Source organism: Euprymna scolopes, chromosome 14 (genome assembly GCF_053919585.1).
Source record: "Euprymna scolopes isolate OS-2025 chromosome 14, ASM5391958v1, whole genome shotgun sequence".
NCBI classification, from domain to species: domain Eukaryota; kingdom Metazoa; phylum Mollusca; class Cephalopoda; order Sepiida; family Sepiolidae; genus Euprymna; species Euprymna scolopes.
In genome coordinates this window covers 149,528,063-149,534,942 of record NC_136495.1, presented here as the reverse complement: position 1 = coordinate 149,534,942, position 6,880 = coordinate 149,528,063, and the positions used below count along the sequence as shown (strand labels likewise).

The 6,880-nt window shown below is 32.7% G+C and overlaps 1 protein-coding gene across 1 annotated transcript in view; it reads right to left on the bottom strand.

Annotated features, from left to right (window-relative positions):
- The window catches only part of LOC145293378 (tektin-3-like), a 123,137-nt gene extending 118,272 nt beyond the window's left edge, over positions 1 to 4,865 (bottom strand). Inside the window, exon 1 of the mRNA XM_080140012.1 lies at positions 4,749 to 4,865. The gene's annotated coding sequence lies outside the window, so the exon portion shown is untranslated. The remainder of the gene's footprint in view (positions 1 to 4,748) is intronic.
- Between the last annotated feature and the right edge of the window lie 2,015 nt (positions 4,866 to 6,880).

Below are 6,880 nucleotides of genomic sequence, written 5' to 3'. Positions count from 1 at the left end.
ATGTTAGGTACAAAAAAAAATGTCGATTTCTACAGAGACAACAGTTTTTGGGATTTTCGATTTCTTATGACTTTGTCAATTTGGTTGCTGGAAGAAAAAAATAGACCAAGGTTTCCCAAACTTCAGGACACCATGGAGCCCCTGAGCAGGGCAAAGGTTTTTTCATAGAGCACTAACAAGATAATTGCTAAAATAAATATAAAAAATATTAATTTCAAATTTTAACATAGTTGTTTATTAATTGTTCCTGATCGTGATTTTCTATATTTTTGGGCTTACAACCATTTTTTTGTTTTTGATTAATCAAAAATTCACATTTTTTTTAAATTTATTTATTTACTTTTTCACGAACCATCCTGAAACTCTTTACACCTGTAGTTATGTATCATTACCCCAGTAGTTCTTGCGCCTGATAGTAGCCCCCTACATCAAAGTGGCAATTTGCCTTGTTTGGGGTGAAAATGTAATAAAAAAAAAATGTCTGCAACCATTTTATTTTTCCATATAAAGCATTTGGTCCTCTTTAAGAAAGGGCTTCCGGAGCCCCTCAGTTTCACTTTAGAAAACCCTGATTTAGTGGATCGTCTGGAGTGCATATATACGTGACAAAGTAAATGTTGCATATATAACAAGTGCAACCGAAATCCTCTTTAAGAAAGGGCTTCCGGAGCCCCTCAGCCTCACTCACGGAGACCCAGGGCTTCTTGGAACCCACTTTAAGAAACCCTGTAATAGACTACGGTTTCAAAGTTATATGTATTAGGTCGGTGCAAAAGTAATGGTTATCGTACTTGACTCCCTATCTTTAGGTTTTGGTTTCGATCTCAGCTCGAGTATTTTTTTTACTTACAAGAAGTGAACTGTTTAGAAAAAATATAATACTCGCATGCACATGTCTCTGTTTCTGTTTGAATTAAAATATAATATTTATGCATATTTTACGATCGGGCAACGCCGGACAACGCCGGGCAACGCCGGGCAACCTACTAGTGTATATATATGAACATATACATAGACACAATTTCATATAAATAGAGATATGTCATATTCAAAGTGCATATTTTTGTAAACATATGCATTTTTCAATAAATCAGTATTTTTAACTATATCATGTTTATTTATCTATATTTTCATGCATCAATACTTTCCAGAAACGAAAATGATAGGTTCCATTTTGCATAAAGCAATACTCTCCCGTAAAATGAATTGAGTGCTTGCAGTTATCAGTATCGTAAAAAATCTAAATAAATGAATAATCTCAAATACGAAATAATTTATAACTACGATATCTAAAATACAATAAATCTATCTATATGTCTATAAAAATGAAATTGTCTGCGTGTGTCTGTGTGCGTACATTTCTCTACCAAATTACTTTGTCAATTTTCAGTCTACAGACTCGAGATTTGACATAAGGGGTATTGAGATTTGGGAAAAAAATTTAATCGGTTTTTGGCCAGAAATTTGGCTGTGCAAGGGTCAAAGTTCAAGACTTGACCTTTGAAAACTCTACTAAACTTCTTCGCCAATTTTGGGTCTAAACACTTAAAATTTTAGATGTAGGTTCCTTGGATATGGATCAGACTTTCTAATTTGATTTAAGCTCAAAACAATAAATGTTAAGGGGTAAATATTGGGGTCAAAGTTAAAAAAAATTGACCTCTCAGCCAATTTTTGGTCTAAACATTTGAAATTTTACATGAAGTGTATTCAGACATAAGACAAGCTTTTTAATAGGTTTTTGGCCGAAAATCTGGCTACCAAGATATCAAAATTCAAAAGATTTGACCTTTGCTGTCTCTAGCAAACTATTCAGCAAATTTTGGGTCTAAACATTTGAAATTTTACATAAAGTGTATTCAGACACGCAGCAAGCATTTTAATCAGTTTGGGGGCGAAATTTTGGCTGCCAAGATGTCAGAGTTGACAGAGTTGACCTTTGCAGACTCTACCAAACTCATCCGCCAATTTTGAGTCTAAACACTTGAAATTTTAGATGTAAGTTACCTGGACATGAGTCAAACTTTTTAATATATATATACATATGCACATAAAGTTATAAACAGTACATAGGCCTGAGCAAAGCTGAGCTGAACTGCTAGTACAATATATGTACGATATAATTTTTCAATTGTTGTCCAGAATTCAATCTAATTAAAAAATAAAAATAGAAATACTGGAAAATCTTTATGATGTACGTAACCGTCACGAAACGAAAATGTCATACTCCAAAAATTATGTAAATTGATCAAATAGATGTTTTTTAATAGAAAATCATATTTTAATATTTTTTAGCGATTTTAATAGAAAATTGTAGCCATTACAAGGCTGATTTTGATCTCGGTAGTTCGATTTGACACACCGTCCTCGCTTCCTTATAAAATTTTCTTTTCTTAGTAAAAAACAAAACAAAAAAAACTACTTGATTAATTTATATGATTTTTGGAATATGACATTTTTGTTCCCTACGTACATCATAGAGACTTTTCTGTATTTTTTATTTTTTAAATTAGGTTGAATTCTGAACATGCACCAATTTCTCCCACTTAACAGTTTCATTTGCTCAGTTGATAGAGAAATGAATGCCAACCGTTGAGTGTCAGGGTTTTGAATCTCGCTATGCATCATAGTCACACTAATGAAGTATATAGATTACAAAACATGTGCCTGAGGATAACTATACATATAACCAAAGAAGTTCAAAAGTATTGAAAAAAAAACATTAGACTAATATTTTTTTTCAAAGTGCTCAATATAAGGTAGCGCTTTATCAATATATTTTATGCAAACATAAAGAAAGATCCACATAAATCGATTTATGTTTTAATTAAATTAGAAAGTCCTTGGTTTGACTTTCAAAAACCTCATAACTCTCGCTTCTTTTATTTTGTCTTTACATTCCATGATCGATGTTTCTCACAAAGGGGAACAATTGATATTTTATGGACTAACACTTAACGTTGGTTAGTTTTTTAGTATTTAAAAAAGTTTGTAGTATAAAAAAAAAACTTTTTACATCAAGTGAATTCATTCCTTATTTTGAGCGATTTCCACGAAAAAAATATAAGACGAAAAAAGATAAAATCGAAAATTGCTTATGTATTCATTAACGTTTCCTCTTTATTCCAAGAATTTATCAAGATGAATTATTTGAACCTTTATATATATATATATATATATATATATATATATATATATATATATATATTTAATCTCTCACATTTTGAAAATTACTTTTCTGTGGAAAACAACCATTTTTTGAAGTCGCCTGACGAGGACTTGTAGTTTTAAAGGACTATCTGTCCGAAACATTAGCAGGTCCAGTGTTGTGACCTTGTAAATTTGTTTATATTAATAAAAATATATCTTGCTCTTCTTTTATTGAGCACTCTTAATAACCGCATCAAAATCATTAGTTATCACTGAAATTCCTATAACCATATATATGTGTGTGTGTGTGTGTGTGTGTGTGTGTGTGTGTGTGTGTGTGTGTGTGTGTGTGTTTTGCAGTTGAAACCATACACATTTCTTTTAAAAATCTATATTATCTTTCTCTTTGTCTGTTCGTTCCTCTTTTTCTCGGGAAGTACCAGGCCGATCTGGTTGAAATTTTGTATGGATCATCGCTATGATTAGGTGCAGTGTACCAAGAACATGGTATCTGTTCGACGCACACTTAGAGGCTAATAGGATTTAAATGGGATCAATCAACACAATACCACATTTACTCTAGAAGATTCCTCGGAAACTTATGCGCTGATCTGGTTAAAATTTTGTGTGGACCTTTTCTATGATAGGGTGCAGCGAACTAAGTATTATGGTATCCGTTCGATGCACAGTTAGAGATTAATAGGGATTACTATTTAATACAAAATAAACACAAATGTAACCATTATTAAATCATCAATCATCTAAATCAACTGGATATAACTTTAGCCCGGTATTTATATTAGATTGAAGTTTACCCTTGCATGTATCAGGTAAACACCTCATTTAATTTGCCTTTTTTTATTTCTTATATATTTATTAATATAACCATATTATATATATTAATCTTAACCAAATAAAAAAGCTCAATACAAACGCAATAGAGAGTAGAGCTTGTTATAAGAAAAAAAAATAATTAAAACTAAGTCAAAATTTATAATTAAATTTATTATTCAACAGAATACTCCTGAACATTGTTTGCAGGAGTATTCTGTAGAATAATAAATTTAATTGCAAATTTTAATTTACAGTTTTAATTTCTTTCCTCTTATATATATATATATATATATATATATATATATATATATATATATATATATATATATATATATATTCATATTATAAGCTCTATTTCATTCTCGGTTTTATTGAGCTTTTTACATCTGGCTGAGTTTATTTTACTTGTAAATATTAACTCTTTAATATTTATAATACATTTTAAGTTTACCATTTTGATTACCTTCACCTTACCTTTGATTACTATATATATATATTAAAATTTACAATTAAATTTATTTTTTATTTTTTATTACTTTGAATATTCTAAGTAAAAACATTTAGGTTTTGTTTTTCTTTTTTTTTTAATATTATTTTTAAAATATCAGTTTGAGAGTAAATTTGTATTAATTTTACTAATTACAAAAGAAAAAGAAGTCAGCAATCAAAATATTTTCACCTTCATAATTGATGTATTAATTAATTTATATGATTTGAAGTAAAAAAAAAATGTTTCTGAAATCATTTGTTTTATTTTTACTTACTTTGATCTTGTAGATGCTGCGTCCAAGTATTTCCTCAACCTCACCTGCTGTTTCTTCTTTCTTTTCCCTCGGTCTCGTCTTAAGTCATGGGTTGTGGGTAGTAACTTTGAACTTGCGCGGCTGACTACAGCAGCGAGAGAGTGACCATGACAACCCTATTAGTATAGAATAACCATTACTTCCACAGCTCTTGTGTTGTTGTTGTTGTTGTTGTTGTTGTTGTTGTTGCTGTTGTGTCGCGTCTCTCAGCTGTTCCTCCGCCTGTAAGCTACTGAAACGGGAATATCTGTGAGGGGGTTATACGTTAATCTTTTGGTCATCCAGCTGTGATCAAAACGTCAAAGAAACAAACACTCACCCCCTCCCTCTCTACACCCTCCTCCCTTCACAAACGCATACACTCAAACCAGACAAGATAAAACTCATGCTAATCTAATCTCAGATTTATCAAGTGGAAGTACTAACCGAAATACTCAGTCAGTTCATATGGTTTGGATTCTTCCGACTACCGTTCTCATCTTTGAGTGATATTTTTCACGTTTCGGTCGATGTAACCTCCGACCTTCTTAAGGTGTATTTTTCGAACTCGGGACTATTTCTGTCGAAACGCAGGAATCCGTGGCGTTAGTATATGGTAAAATTCATTTGTAAGTTACACTCTTCTGGAGGTTGAATGTTCAATCTTCAGTACATCTAACACTCAAAATACAATTATAAAGTACTTAGGACACCTATCCAATCATGGCTGACAGAATGAGAGCATCCTACCTCCGTAGATTAAATAAAGAGTTCTGTTAGAGATTCCGTGCAAATTCCCGAGTTTGCATGAAAGATTCACGAAATTGGCAAGATTCACCTGAAAAAGGTTACATCGACTGAAACGTTGTGCGACTGACACTCGAGATGAGAACAGTAGTCCGAATAATCCAAATAACCAATCCTTATCACAAAAATTCAGAAACATAAAATTTCAGTCAGATTTTAATCTTTCTCCTTATGATCCTATTTACTTGCCTCGCCACGAGGGCAGAGTTAGACACAAGGTTGGTTTTTAATGCAGTGAAAATCCAGCTCCCCAAAAAGGGGAACTCTGGATAGAAACAAAAATAATAATTGCCTCGGTCATGAAGGATTTCTCTTCCACGTACCGAGGACCAAAAAGTGAAGCGCGTATGAGCACATGGGAAAATATTAGCAGTAGCTGTAAGATAACTGACTTGCAAGGATATTAGCAGCAGTAGCCAAAAAAGGCACATATGCAAATTAGGAAGTATGTGTGAGTTGCCGTAACAAGAAAAAGAAGAAAAAAAAAAAAGGACACCGCGTGGTCGGAAGAAGAAAGAGTGCAGACGAAAACGATGGACGTATAAGAAATGGCTATCTACGGCCGGTCTGTAATGGAGCAGAAGCGAGAGACGAGAGACGAAGAGAAAGAAAAATAATAAGTAAGAAAAAAAAGTCGAGTCGGGTTTATTTACTTTTGTTTGTCCCTTTTTCAACGGTGCCAGGCGGCGTGGGGGTCCGAGAGAGGTTTGAACTGTAACAAACACAGTTCGAGTGTAAAGGTCACGTTACGCTTGTTAAACTACTTACTTTAATATCTATTCCCCCTTCTCGTCGTCAGCTCCGTCTGGACTCTTTAATAAACTACAGGAGATTGATTGGAACTTAAAGTATTTCAAAGCAATAAAAAAGATATCATTATAATGAATATTGTACGAAAACAGAGTTCACCCTAATACTTGTCATTAAGATTACTTCCCTGTGGGCTACCACATAGTCATTTGGTTCCCACTCTATAAAACATTCACAGCAAGGACCCGTCTAGCAGTCAGGACTGCAAAGAACTTTCCTTTCTTTCTTTGTGTATGTAAAACCAAATGGAAGTTCCATGAATAGATCTTCTTTCTAAGAACTTCTCATTTGTGGAACTTCTTCCCTTCTGACTACAACATAGTCGTCTTCAAATCCAATGTCAACAAATACTCGTTGAGCTGTCCTCTCAAGCAATCAAATCATATGAATTAACCGCATCATTTTCAATCGTCTTATAGTATTGTTCATCAATCCAATTGATAATCTCATTAGGTAAACGAATGCCAACAATAATCATCTAATTCATACGAAATAAA